Genomic DNA, 14,224 nt, shown 5'->3' with positions numbered 1-14,224 from the left:
GGACTTACTGTATTCTACTATATAATTACTATGACTCTAACAGTGGAAGAAATGCTACCACTGATTGGAGACATAGGCCATGCGAGTTTCTGAGGGCAATGAGAGGGAAGATGTGTGATATGGGGGAATTTTGGTGACTTGAAGTTGTCCTGAATGATATTGCAGGTACAGATGCAGGATAATGTATATCCTTCCATAACCACTGAATGGATTGGAAGAGAATGTAAACTACAATGTAAAGTGTAATCCATGCTGTGTAGCAGGGTTCCAAAATGTATTCATCAAATGCAATGGATGTGCCACACTGATGAAAGATGCGGTCACCCCTCGGGCTGAAGTGTGGTTTGCTGGCCTGGCGGGGGAGCAGCCGCGGCAGGCCAAGCCGCTGCCCCCATAATAGGGTGGCTGGTCGGTCTCACCGCCACCCCTGAAGGGAGCTCGGCATGGGCGCAGAGTGCCCTCGGGTCTCCCCTTCTCGGCAGCCATGCTTCCGCGGCCGCCCCTCCTCCTGGATGGCGCCACACGATGCCTTGTGGGGCGGCACCCTTCTTCTTCTTTCTCCCTGCGCAGGCGCAGGGCGGAAAATTCCAGTCTGCCCTTTTCCCCTCCCCCGACAGCAGCAACAGCCAGGCGTGGGCGGAAAAATCCAGTCTGCCCTCTTCCCTTCCCCCGACAGCAGCAATATCCAGGCTTGGGCGGGAAACTCAAGTCTGCCCTCCACCCCAGCAACAGCAGCCACCAATCCCTAAACCCTGCCCCTTCCCCCAGCAACAGCGACAGCCAATCCCTAACCACCACCCCTCCCCCATCCAGTACCGCCCACTGACCTTTCGCCGGCAACCAATCAGAACAGGGCGTGGCTTTGACCAATCAGCCTTCCTCAGCCCCTATAAAACTGTTGCCTCTCCCTCAATAAAGTGGACTTGCGTGTTTACCTTGTCTCCGTGGTAGTTCTTCTGCCGTGCGCCCTCCAGTCCTGAGAGCCCCTGACAAGGGCCTGGCCTCCCTTGTCCCCAGTTCGTCGCCTGCTTCTCTGGGCGACCCCTTCGTCGCCTGCTTCTCCGGGCGACCCCTTCGTCGCCGGGTTCGCCGGGCGACCCCGTCAGCCGAACCGCGCAACCCCTTGTGAGACCGATCCCTCGTCTGCTGCCGGACCGACCCCTCGTCCCAAGCGGGACCGACCCCTCGTCCAGAGCTGGACCGACCCCTCGTCCGCAGTCAGACCCCACCTCTACCGACCAAGCAAGCCGCCGCAGCTGCCCGGCTAGCTCAGTCGGTAGAGCATGAGACTCTTAATCTCAGGGTCGTGGGTTCGAGCCCCACGTTGGGCGACAACTGCGGCGGCTTGCTCGGTCGGTAGAGGTGGGGTCTGACTGCGGACGAGGGGTCGGTCCAGCTCTGGACGAGGGGTCCGTCCCGCTTGGGACGAGGGGTCGGTCCGGCAGCAGACGAGGGATCGGTCTCACAAGGGGTTGCGCGGTTCGGCTGACGGGGTCGCCCGGCGAAGCCGGTGACGAAGGGGTCGCCCGGAGAAGCAGGCGACGAACTGGGGACAAGGGAGGCCAGGCCCTTGTCGGGGGCTCTCAGGACTGGAGGGCGCACGGCAGAAGAACTACCGCGGAGACAAGGTAAACATGCAAGTCCACTTTATTGAGGGAGAGGCAACAGTTTTATAGGGGCTGAGGAAGGCTGATTGGTCAAAGCCACGCCCTGTTCTGATTGGTTGCCGGCGAAAGGTCAGTGGGCGGTACTGGACGGGGGAGGGGTGGTGGTTAGGGATTGGCTGTCACTGTTGCTGGGGGAAGGGGCAGGGTTTAGGGATTGGTGGCTGCTGTTGCTGGGGTGGAGGGCAGACTTGAGTTTCCCGCCCAAGCCTGGATATTGCTGCTGTCGGGGGAAGGGAAGAGGGCAGACTGGATTTTTCCGCCCACGCCTGGCTGTTGCTGCTGTCGGGGGAGGGGAAAAGGGCAGACTGGATTTCTCCGCCCACGCCTGGCTGTTGCTGCTGTCGGGGGAGGGGAAAAGGGCAGACTGGAATTTTCCGCCCTGCGCCTGCGCAGGGAGAAAGAAGAAGAAGGGTGCCGCCCCACAAGGCATCGTGTGGCGCCATCCAGGAGGAGGGGCGGCCACGGAAGCATGGCTGCCGAGAAGGGGAGACCCGAGGGCACTCTGCGCCCATGCTGAGCTTCCTTCAGGGGTGGCGGTGAGTCCGACCAGCCACCCTATTATGGGGGCAGCGGCTTGGCCTGCCGTGGCTGCTCCCCCGCCAGGCCAGCAAACCACACTTCAGCCCGAGGGGTGACCGCAAAAGAGGTTGTTGATGTGGGAGGAAGGGGTGGAGTGGGGAGTGGCAGTAAATGTGAACCCTCTATATTTTTTAATGTAACATTTTGTGTGATCTATGTATCTTAAAAAAAAAAAAAGATTAGATAAAAAAGTCCTAATCCCAGTACCTCAGAAAATAACCTATGTGGAAATAGAGTTTTGCTGATTTAATTAAGATGAGGAAATGCTGTGATAGGGTGGGCCCTCAGTCCAATATGATTGCTGTCCCTATAAGAATGGAAGAAGAGACATAGACATTTTGGAAAATAGGCCATTTCAAGATGAAGACAGTATAGAGTGATGCATCTGCAAGCCAATGAATTCCAAGGATTGTGGTGAACCAGGCTGCCTCTATGAGGCCTTGATGGAAGTTTGGCTTGGATAGCTGAATGCAATGGTCCTAAAAGCTTTGAGCATGATAGGTGAATGCAGCTGTCACCATCAGGTCTGGCTGAGGACCTTGTAAGTCATGTAGTACCAAGGAAAATTTGTTGAGTATTCAAGGGGATGAAAGCAACTGTAATGTTTGGAACATAACCTGCTGGAACACACAATGAGACATTTAATCATAAGCTGTACTAGATAAGAAATGCTTATAATTAACTAGGAAAACAAATTCCTAAGTCATGATCACTTGTTAAATATATATACTGGGTAAAAACTAATAAAGGAAGCTTCTTTAAGCATACAACGCGTGTATGTGTGTACTTTCTTCATGCATCTAAGTCTTGCTGGATAAAACTCTTCCCACTTTTGAACCCCAACAAGTGGCACCAGAACAGGGACCTGAGGCAGTGACAAGGACAAGGAGGGATACTGACTGATATACATTCCTGGCAAGGGAAGCAGGAAAATTTCTGTTCATGACTCATTGTAACTATGGAAACACAGTTATCTAAGGAACAATCAAAATTTCTTAAGGTTTTGCAGCAGCTACTCAAAGCTGCTGGAGCTAAGGTTGCACAGGAGTGACTTGTGTCTTTTTTTCCAGTATATTTTTGATATTGTCCTTGGTTTCCCAATAAGGGGAGCTTAGATTTGTGACACTGGAAAAAGGTGGGTGAGAAATTGAACTATCATCAAGAAGAAGGAGGACAGGTTACAGTTGAGCATTTAGTTCTCTGGGTTTAATTAAATTTGCCCTTGAGCTGTACAATTGGATTCTGATCCTGAACCATATGAGTCTTTATTGGCACCTTCAGCCCCTGAGGCAATCAAAGAACTTCCTAAGTCCTACGTACTTGAGAGAGATATCTCTGAATGTGATCATAATTTTGTTCCCCAAATGCAAAAATGTTTAAAAGAAGCCTTAAAGGAAGGGGATATATCAGCCAGTTTGTATCTGGTGGTGTTAAATCCTTAACAACAGCCTGTTCATGAGCCCCTTCTTTATAATGTTTTTAAATAATTAAAAAGAAGTATGAGCAGCAGACTTGGCCCAGTGGTTAGGGTGTCCGTCTACCACATGGGCGGTCCGTGGTTCAAACCTCGGGCCTCCTTGACCTGTGTAGAGCTGGCTCCTGTGCAGCGCTTATGCATGCAAGGAGTGCCATGCCATGCAGGGGTGTCCCCCACTTAGGGGAGCCCCATGCACAAGGAGTGTCCTGCCATGCAGGGGGTGTTCCTCATGTAAGGGAGCCCCACGTGCAAGGAGCATGCCCTGTAAGGAGAGACGCCCAGCACAAAAGAAAGTGCAGGCTGCCCAGGAATGGCACCACACACATGGAGAGCAGACACAACAAGATGACGCAACAAAAAGAAACACAGATTTCCATGCCACTGACAACAACAGAAGCAGACAAAGAAGTTGCAGCAAATAGACACAGAGAACAGACAACTGGGGTGGGGGGGAAGGGGAGAGAAATAAGTAAATAAATAAATCTTTCAAAAAAAAAAGGAGTATGAAAGACAATGGAATGCCCTCCCCCTATAAGGAGGGACTCCTCGGACCCTTGGCAAATGATACCAGTAGATTGGAAAACGTTAGTCCGCACTCTCACTACACTGGCTCAATACAGCATTTGGCTAACTGAATATCATGAATGAGCTGAACAGCAGCATATTCAAAACCTTAATCACCAGATTTCTGTTGCTCTTTTTATTGTTTTATTTTTATTTATTTATTTTTCTCTTTACTTACTTTTAAATGTTATATTAAAAAAATATGAGTTCCCCATATACCCCCCCCATCCCACTCCTCCCACATCAACAACCTCTTCCATCATCGTGGCACATTCATTGCACCTGGTAAATACATTTTGGAGTACTGCTGCACCACATGGACAGTGGTCTACATAGTATTCTACACTCTCTGCCATTCCACCCAATGGGCCATGGCAGGACACACAATGTCCAGCATCTGTCCTGGCAGCACCACACAGGACAACTCCAAATCCTGAAAATGCACCCACATCATATCTCTTCTTCCCTCTCCCTACTGTCAGCAGCTACTGTGGCCACTTTCTCCACATCAATATTACAATTTCTTCCCTTGTAACTCTTGAAGCCCTTCTTGGTATAGGCCAATTTGCCAATCCTCAGGCTTAGGTTCAAGCAGATCAGAAGTTGTTCACTCAATGTTCTGAAATTGCTCAAAAGGCATGGAAGGCTGTACTAGAAAGTAAATGCCCTCAGAAATCTTTTGCCTCCATTAGACAGGGTGCCCATGAACCTTATATGGACATCATAGATTGGCTTAAAGAGGCTATTGATAGAAAAATAGACAATACTCAAGCTGCTGATACATTGCTTATGCAATTGGCTTATGAAAATGCTAATGCTGATTGCCAACAGATTCTGTTACCTATTAAATCCACCGCAGTTGCCATAGGAGATTATCTGAAGGCTTGTCAAAATGTGGGTACTGAGACTCATAAAACAAAAGTTCTTGCCATTCTTATTAATATCAATGTCACTTGTTTTAAATGTGGGAAAAGAGGACATGTTCAGAGGAATCGTACTGTTAAAAATTATTCTCCCTCTGAACGCTTGCCCACTCAAGTCTGTCCTGAATGTAAAAAAGGAAAGCATTGGGCTAATCAATGCAAATTCTGGTTTGACAGTCAAGGGTGACCCCTATCGGGAAATACCCAGAGCAGGGCTCCCAGCACTCCAAAACATACTGTAGCAAACCACAGGTATTTGGGGAAATGCTTGGTCTTCAATCTCTGACCCTAAAGCAAGCACCTGAGGTAGTGCCAGACTTGACCTTTGCTCCACTCAAGAAATAATTTTAAAAGAACAGAATAAGACTGAATTGGTTCCAACAGGTGTTTGGGGCCCTCTACCCAAAAATATCTTTGGTCTTCTTGTAGAACAATCCAGTACTACTATTACTGGGTTCACTGTTCACCCTGGTGTTATTGATAATTATTATATAGGAAAGATAAAAATTATGCTTAGTTCCAATGTGTTTCAAATTGTTCCAAAGGGGCAGGATATCACACAACTTTTGCTGCTTCCTACGCCTCCTTTCAAATCAGGATCTAAAAATTGAGCTGCGGGCTTTGACCAGTACTACTGTTCAACAATTCTGGACTCAAGCCCTATAGCAAAATAAACCTATGCTAATAATATCCATAAATAGAATAGAGTTTCCTGGGCTAATTGACATGGGAGCTCATGTATTGGTTATTTCAGAGTCCTTTTGGCCATCTGCCTGACATAAAAATTTCTGCTCCTTTCCTTTGCAAGGAATAGGAGGCTCAACAACTACACAGTGCAGTTCTATGCTGTTATAGGTAACTGGGCCAGAGGGACAGCAAGAACATTTTCAACCTTATGTTGTCCCCATCCCTATTAATTTGTGGGGAAGAGATTATCTCAATGGAATGCCAAAATCACCATTCCACATTTTTGCTGATGGTCACTGATCATTTAACTCCTCTGCCCCTTACATGGATCTCCAACAAGCCTGTAAGAGTTAATCAGTGGCCTTTATCAGAAGAGAAATTTTATCTTGCACATCAACTGGTGAAAGAACAATTAGCCCTTGCTTGCCTAAAGGTGTCCCACAGACCTTGGAACAATCATATCTTTGATATTCCAAAGAAATTTGGAAAATGGAGATTTATTCATAATCTTAAACAAATTAACAAAATTATTCAATCCATGGGAACCTTACAAGCAGATCTCCCTAACCCCACTTTGATTCCCCCAAATTAACCTCTAATTATTGTTGACTTGAAAGATTGTTTCTTAACTATTCCCTTAGCTGTACAAAATTACCCTTGGTTTGCCTTTTCCTTACCAACTATTAACAATGCTTCTCCCATGTGGAGATATTAATGAGCTGTGCTTCCTCAAGGCATGTTTAATGGTCCTACCATTTGTCTATCTACTTCATCAAATTTTACAACCTATTCATGAAAAACATCCAAAAGTTATTCTTTATCATTATATGTATTATATTTTACTTGCAACTGATACAGAAAAAAGCTTACAAGTTCTTTTACATGAAGTTCTGCACATCGTCCAAATTAATAGGTAACTTACTGCTCAAGAAAAAATTCAAAGAGTTGAACCATGGCAGTATTTAGGTTATATTTTAGCCAAAAGAAATGTGCGGCCATCAGCCTTTAAGTTAACCATTCCTTCTGAACTTACTTTGACTGATTTGCAGCATATTTTAGGAGTCATAAACTGGATAAGACTCACATTAGGTATTCCTTTGTATCAACTACAACATCTATTTAACACACTTAAAGGAGATAAGTCTGACTTCCAAATGTGTGATTGCTGCTGAAACCAAAGCTGAATTGGACTTAGTGTCACAAGCTGTTGGAAACAAAGACATAATGATCTTATATGGAAAGACATGCTGTTTCCTTGGTAACACTTGCAATGTAAGAAGTTAGGCTGTTGGGAGTGTTGGGAAAGAACACTCAAGCAGGACGAAGTTGTCATGGGCTACAAGAGTAATGAACACATGTACTTGGTAGTTACATAAAACATCTAGGCTTTGTACTATGAGATAAGACCTTTTAGTTTCTTAGGATGGATGGGTAACTTGAGACAATAGTCGATTGAATTCTGTAGGTTATAGGTAATATTAATGTTTAACTACATGTAGCTGCTTGTTCGCATGTATCCTGGGGTATAAATAGAAACCCCTCTGAAGCCATAAATTTGTCTGATGAGTCTTTACTCACAGATCCCCTGATCCCTTCTCTCTCTGTGTCATTCCTGATACCCTTTGGGCCCTAGTCGCTGACATCTGGTGCCCAACATGGAGCCTGAAGAAGTGTCTTCCACTTCAGTGGAAAGGACTCCTGAGAGGGTCGTGAATGTTGTCCAAAGAAGTTTGACTTGAGTCTTTTTGGTAAGTAACATTTCCATGGATTATCAGGGTTATGGGTAATCAAATGGGACATTTGGAAGAATATTCTCAGGTTCTAAAAACTTTATTAACAATTAATGGGGTGTCTGTGAAAACAGCCGATTTATTGAAGCTCTGCGTTGGTCCAGAAACATTGCTACTGGTTCCATCCTCATGGTCATCATCTTTTAAATTTGAAACAGTGGAAATGTGTAATGAAGACTTTATGTAGAGCATATCAAAAGGAAAGTCAATGCCACTCTCAGTATGGGCTTTGTGTCAACAAATAGCCACAGCATTAGACCCTTTACAGTCAGAAGATGAGAAGAAGAAATTACAATATTTTCTAAGCCAATAAATAAGTCAGAGCAGCAAAAGGACGAATCTGAGGAAGCTCAGGAACCTGAGGATGATGAAGAGTCTCCTGGCTTTATGCCTTATCCTATTACCAATCCTTTTGTAGATAAAAAGAACTGTTGGTACTAATGAAATTTCCAATCTCCACATGCCTCATCCAGGCACTTATCCTAGCTTATATTCAGTTCAACCTACTGCGCCTGATGAGCTGTTGCTTGTGGCTGCCTCAGCCTCAGAACCTGGATTTTTTTCAGATACAGCAGATGCTTTGCCTTTTGCTAATAAAATTTTTGTGCCTAATCCAGCTCCTCCAACACCTATAATGCACTGTTTATTGCAAGGATCTAGACAGGGGGACCCTGAAGCTATGCAATTATTATCTGCCTTTCCAGTAACAATATGTCTGATACCACCGGATATGAATAATCCTCAAGGAGGTGCTGAGTTCCACCATGAACCAATACCCTTTAAACTATTGAAGGATTTCAAACAGGCTTGCATGCAATATGGGGTTAATTCTCCATATATGTTCGGCTTAGTTCAGGGCATGGCTCAGGTAGATAGATTGATTCCCTGGGATTGGGAAATGTTAGCACACACGGTGCTTAGTCCAGCTGAATTTTTGCAGTTCAAAACTTGGTGGACTGATGAGACTAACACAACAACACGGAGGAATGCTAATCAGAATCCTCTGATACTTATATCTGCAGAACAATTATTAGGAATAGGAGCTTGGGCAGGAGTGCAAAGACAAATGCAGTATGATGATGTGGCAGTTATTCAAGTAAGAATGTCTTGTTTACCTGCATGGAGATTAATTTCAGCTCCCAGAAATCCCACGCATTTTTTTGCTAAAGTCATACAAGGAGTCAATGTACCCTAGGTGAAATTTGTAGCTTGACTGTCAGATAGTATTCAAAAAACTACAGAAATCCCTGAAGCTAGAGATTTGATTTTACTGACTCTTGCATTTTATCAAGCAAATAGTGATTGCAAAAAAGCGATAAGGCCTATTAAGACTGCTGGAGGGTCAGTACAAGACTATATTAAGGCTTGCAAGGACGTAGATTCCACAACCCACCAGATGGCAGTATTGGCTGCGACAATAAGAGGTAATCAAAGACAGAACTAAAAAAGGAAATTGTTTTAAATGTGGGAAATCTGGTCATTTTCAAAAGGATTGCAATGCATATTTTGCCCAGCCATGAAAGAATGGTGGGAGAAAGACTCCTTCCAAAGTATGCCCTGTATGTCAAAAAGGCTTTCATTGGGCTAATGAATGTAAATCTAAATTTCATAAAAATGGTTCTTCCATCTCCCCTTTGGGAAACCGTTTTGGGGGCCTAGCTCAGGGCCCTCAGACAAACAACATGAGCCTACAAGGAAAATACCCAGTCAGCAATGGCCAGCAGCATGCATCCCACTTTCAGAATTAAGAGCAGCTACTCGAGGAAGTGATGCCCTTGACCTACCTTCTACAGAGACTAAGCTATTAACTCCAGCTTTGGTTATACAAACTATACTTACCAGAGTGAAAGGTCCTTTACCACACCCCCGCCAAACTGTTTGGTTAATTGTGGGAAGAAATAGTTTACCTATGAGGGGATTGATAGTGCAAGTTGGCATTATAGACAGTGATTATAAGGAGGAAATTAAAGTTATGGTGCAAGCTGTGAGTCAGGTACAAATTACTCTAGGACAATGTATAGCTCAATTACTTTTATTACCTTTTAAAAAAATTTATTCTTTTATTACATTCAGAAAATATGAGGTCCCCATAGACCCCTCACCCCCCTCACCCCACTCCTCCCCACATAGCAACAATCTCCTCCATCATCATGAGACATTCATTGCATTTGGTGAATACGTCTCTGAGCATCACTGCAGCTCATGGTCAGTGGTCCATATCATAGCCCACACTCTCCCACGTTCCATTGAATGGGCCAAGGGAGGACAGTGTCCGGTAATTGTCCCTGCAGCACCACCCAGGACAACTCCAAGTCCCCAAAGCGCCTCCCCATCTCATCTCTTCCTCCCATTCCCCACACCCAGCAGCCACCATAGCCACTTTCTCCACACCAATGCCATCTTTTCTTTGATTACTAATCACAATAGTTCATGAATAGAATATCAGTAAGTCCACTCTAATCCATATTCTATTCCTCCATCCTGTGGACCTTGGATTGGTTGTGTCCACTCCACATCTATATCAAGAAGGGGCTAAGATTCCACATGGATGCTGGATGCAATCCTTCTGCTTTCAGTTGTAGGCACTCTTTGCTCCATGGTGTGGTGGTTGACATTCTTCAACTCCATGTTAGCTGTGTGGGGTAAGTCCAATAAACCAGAGTGTAGGAGCTGAAGTCTGTTGAGGTTCAGGGACTGGCTATCATATGGTCAGTCCAGAGATTCAGATCCTTTGGGTATGTATTAAACCCCAACAATAACTACAGTTCTGGTAAACATAACAGGAGAGGCTTGTGAAAAAAGATCAGATCTGAGTCCAGCTCCATCACACAGAAACACAAACTCCAAAGAAGGGCCAACTGACATGGCACTGAATTCCATCTGCCATGATCATAGAACCTGTGGGTCTCTGTAGCCCTCAGAAGAACCAATACCTGGGGTTGTATCTACTTTATTTGTCTCTGGGACTCTGCTCAGGTGTGCATAAGGGTGACCCCTCTGATAACCTCCTGGCTCTTTTTTGGAGACTCATAGCCATATAAACTCATTTGTCCTTTCCATTTGCCCCTTAAAAAGCATTTTTAACTCCTGGTATTATATGTAGACTGAGATATTCTGTTGGTCCAAGTTGACCCTTGTATTCAAGGTCATTTTCTAGTTACATCATCAGCTGGTACTTGGTAGTAATCCCTCAGCACTAGGGAGGCTCATCCCCGGAAGTCATGTCCCACACTGGGGGGAAGGCAACACATTTAAATGCTGAGTTTGGCCTCGAGACTGGCCACATTTGAGCAACACGGAGGCTCTCAGGAGGCAACGCTTAGGCACCCTGCAGCTCTAGGCCTTGTTCTTATTTCAGGTGCACAGGTTCACAAGCATATTCATTAGTATCAAGGGCTCATTGTTGGACCTTCATTCTTTTTTGGTCTTTGCCATTGCACTTGGTGGATTGTTGCCGTTCCTTTAGGGACTGTGCTAGAGCTCCCCTGGCTAGGAACTCAGCACTCCCTCAGTTGTTGTTTTTAATTGTATCCACTATGAAAATATCCAAACATTTTTATGTATCCTGGATATTTTATGTACCCTGGCCCTGTAGAACTCCCCGCCAACCATGTGTCCCCTGTCAATAACATCCCACACCAGTATCCCTCCTCTGCCATTGTTGAACTTCTCTATGATCCATAACCTCCTGAAAAGTGAAGCCCAATATATTGTCAGGTTCCCTTATTAGTAAAATGGAATATAGCGGTAATTTTAAAGGTTAGATATAGAACACAAATTAACTTGGAAAAATTAAGGTAAAAATGAATTGGGGTATCAAAAAATTAAAAAATGCAAAAGATGTGTTTTTGATGTTTTGCCTTCCATTACTGCAATAAGTGTTTCCCTGTATGCAACTTGGCAAAGCAACTACTTCCATCTTTTCCTCAGTGTCTACGTCCTATCTTTTCCTTTTCTTTTTTCTAATTATTGAGTTTATCTTCACAAGAGTTTTAGATCCCAGTAATTCATATATACAATATACAGTACTCCCACATATCCAACATAAAACCTTTTCCCTTCCACAGCAATAATCTTTTAACATATTGATACCATATTTACTGAAGCTGATGTACAGATATTGAGACAATAACTTTCAAACAAGGTAACATTTGTGTTTACATTGTGGCTTATATTTTAGACTATACAATTTTCTAAATTCTTAGTTATCTTATGTTTTACATTATGGTTTACATTTTAGCCTCTCAGCCCCTATATATTTTTGGTGTAATTTTACATGTCTTATATCCATCCTTGTGTACTCTTGTGAAACACTTCTATTGCCCACACAATTACACTGGTTCCATCTATTCAATACCTCTTTCCCTGTCCCCTTAGGGCCCACAGTGACAGTCAATCTTCATTGCTTGTAGGGCCATGTTCAGAAATACTTGCAACAGTGTTGAGGGCTTGACATGCTCAACTGCCCTAATGCCCTGGGAGCCACCATTTCTCTTGAAGGAAAGATATTTGATGGCCTCAGTCCTCCCCAGGATGTGGGTATACCTTCACTCTCATTATATGAGTCTCTATCCAATGGTATAACCCACTCTGGCAAAATGAGCATTCACATATTCCCTAGGAGTCTGTCCGGCATCAGATTATCCCCTTTAAGTATCTTAAACAGGTAACTTTCCTTATTATATTTTTGAAAAGGTTTTCTCAGCATTATACTCTCAACGAACACCTGACAATCTCCTATGTTCATATGTTGCCCCACCCTCCCCCCAATTCCTTGGGCAATATTACCCATCCTCCTATCCCTAGCCCCCCTCAAGCCTGCAAAGCCCAATCCAAAGGTAACCCTATGCCCCCATTTTATCCCTTCCTTGTACCATACTTACCTCCAGCTTATCATAGATTTCACCCATGTAGATGTCCGCTTACATCCTTCCTTTACCCCCTGATTTCCTGTAAGCCTATCATCCAGTCTCTAGCTCTCTGAGGCAGTTTGGTTTACTTATTTCATATCATTGAGGTCATGTAGTATTTGTTCTTCAATGCCTGGGTTGGTTCACTCAACATAAGGTTCTCAAGATTCATCCATGTTATCATATGTGTTTGTAGTGTATTTGTTCTTATAGCTGAGTAGTATTCCATTGTATGTATATACCACATTTTATTTATCCATTCCAGCTGTTGATGGGCATTTGGGTTGATTCCAACTTTTGGCGATAGTGAACAATGCTGGTATGATCATTGGTGTGCGTATATCGGTTGGTGTTCTTGTTTTCAGTTCTGCTGGGTATATACCCAGCAGTGGAATTACTGGGTCATATGGCAAATCTATGGTTAGTTTTTTGAGAAACCGCCAGACTGTCCTCCGGAATGGTTGGATCCTTCTGCATTCCCACCAACAGTAGATGAGTGTTCCCATTCCTCCACATCCTCTCCAGCATTTGTAGTCTTCTGTTTTTTTCATAGCTGACAATGTTATGGGAGTAAGATAGTATCTCATTGTAGTTTTGATTTGCATTTCCCTGATAGCTAGAGATTTGGAGCATTTTTTCATGTGCTTTTTAGCCATTTGTATTTCTTCTTTGGAGAAGTGTCTGTTTAAATCTTTTTCCCATTTTTTAAATGGGTTGTTTATCTTTTTATTTTCAAGATATAGGAGTTCTTTATATATGCAAGTTATAAGTCTCCTATCTGATATATGGTTACCAAATATTTTCTCCCATTGTGTAGGCTCCCTTTTCACTTTCTTGACAAACTCCTTTGAGGTGGAGAAGGCTTTAATTTTGAGGAGGTCCCATTTATCTATTTGTTCTTTTGCTGCTCGTGCTTTTGGTGTGAAGTTCATGAAGCCATTTCCTATTACAAGGTCTTGTAGATGCTTCCCTACACTGCTTTCCAAAGTCTTTATGGTCTTGGCTCTTATATTTAGGTCTTTGATCCATCTTGAGTTGATTTTTGTATAAGGTGTGAGATGGTAATCCTATTTCATTCTTCTACATATGGATATCCAGTTCTCCAGGCATCATTTGTTGAATAGGCCATTCTCTCCCAGTTGAGAGGGTTTGGTGGCTTTATCCAATATTATATTGCTATATCAGAAATCTTGGCTCAGTTACATTGGTCTGTGTGTCTCTCCTTATGCCAATACCATGCTGTTTCACTACTATATCTTTGTAGTATGTTTTGAAGTCAGGTAGTGTGGTTCCTCCAATTTCATTTTTCTTTCTCAATATGTCTTTGGCTATTCAGGGCCTCTTTCCTTTCCAAATAAATTTCACAGTTAGTTTTTCTAGTTACTTAAAGAATGCTGTGTTTATTTTTATTGGGATTGCATTTAATGTGTAGATCAGCTTTGGTAGGATAGACATCTTAATAATATTTAGTCTTCCTATCCATGAACAGGGAATATTCTTCCATTTATTTAGGTCTTCTTTGATTTCCTTGATCAGTCTTGTATAGTTCTCGGTGTAAAAGTTTTTTACATCTTTAGTTAAATTTATTCCTAAATATTTGACTTTTTAAATTTACTACTGTGAATGG

The 14,224-nt window shown here is 43.6% G+C and overlaps 1 non-coding gene across 1 annotated transcript; it reads left to right on the top strand.

Moving 5' to 3' along the window:
- Positions 1-1,258: 1,258 nt before the first annotated feature.
- Positions 1,259-1,331, top strand: TRNAK-CUU (transfer RNA lysine (anticodon CUU)). Its single transcript has one exon. It is a non-coding gene; the product is annotated as a tRNA-Lys (tRNA).
- Positions 1,332-14,224: the final 12,893 nt, after the last annotated feature.

Source organism: Dasypus novemcinctus, chromosome 18, assembly GCF_030445035.2.
Source record: "Dasypus novemcinctus isolate mDasNov1 chromosome 18, mDasNov1.1.hap2, whole genome shotgun sequence".
Taxonomy (NCBI): Eukaryota; Metazoa; Chordata; class Mammalia; order Cingulata; family Dasypodidae; genus Dasypus; species Dasypus novemcinctus.
Note: the sequence above shows the minus strand (reverse complement) of the source record. Positions and strands in the feature narration are given on the sequence as shown.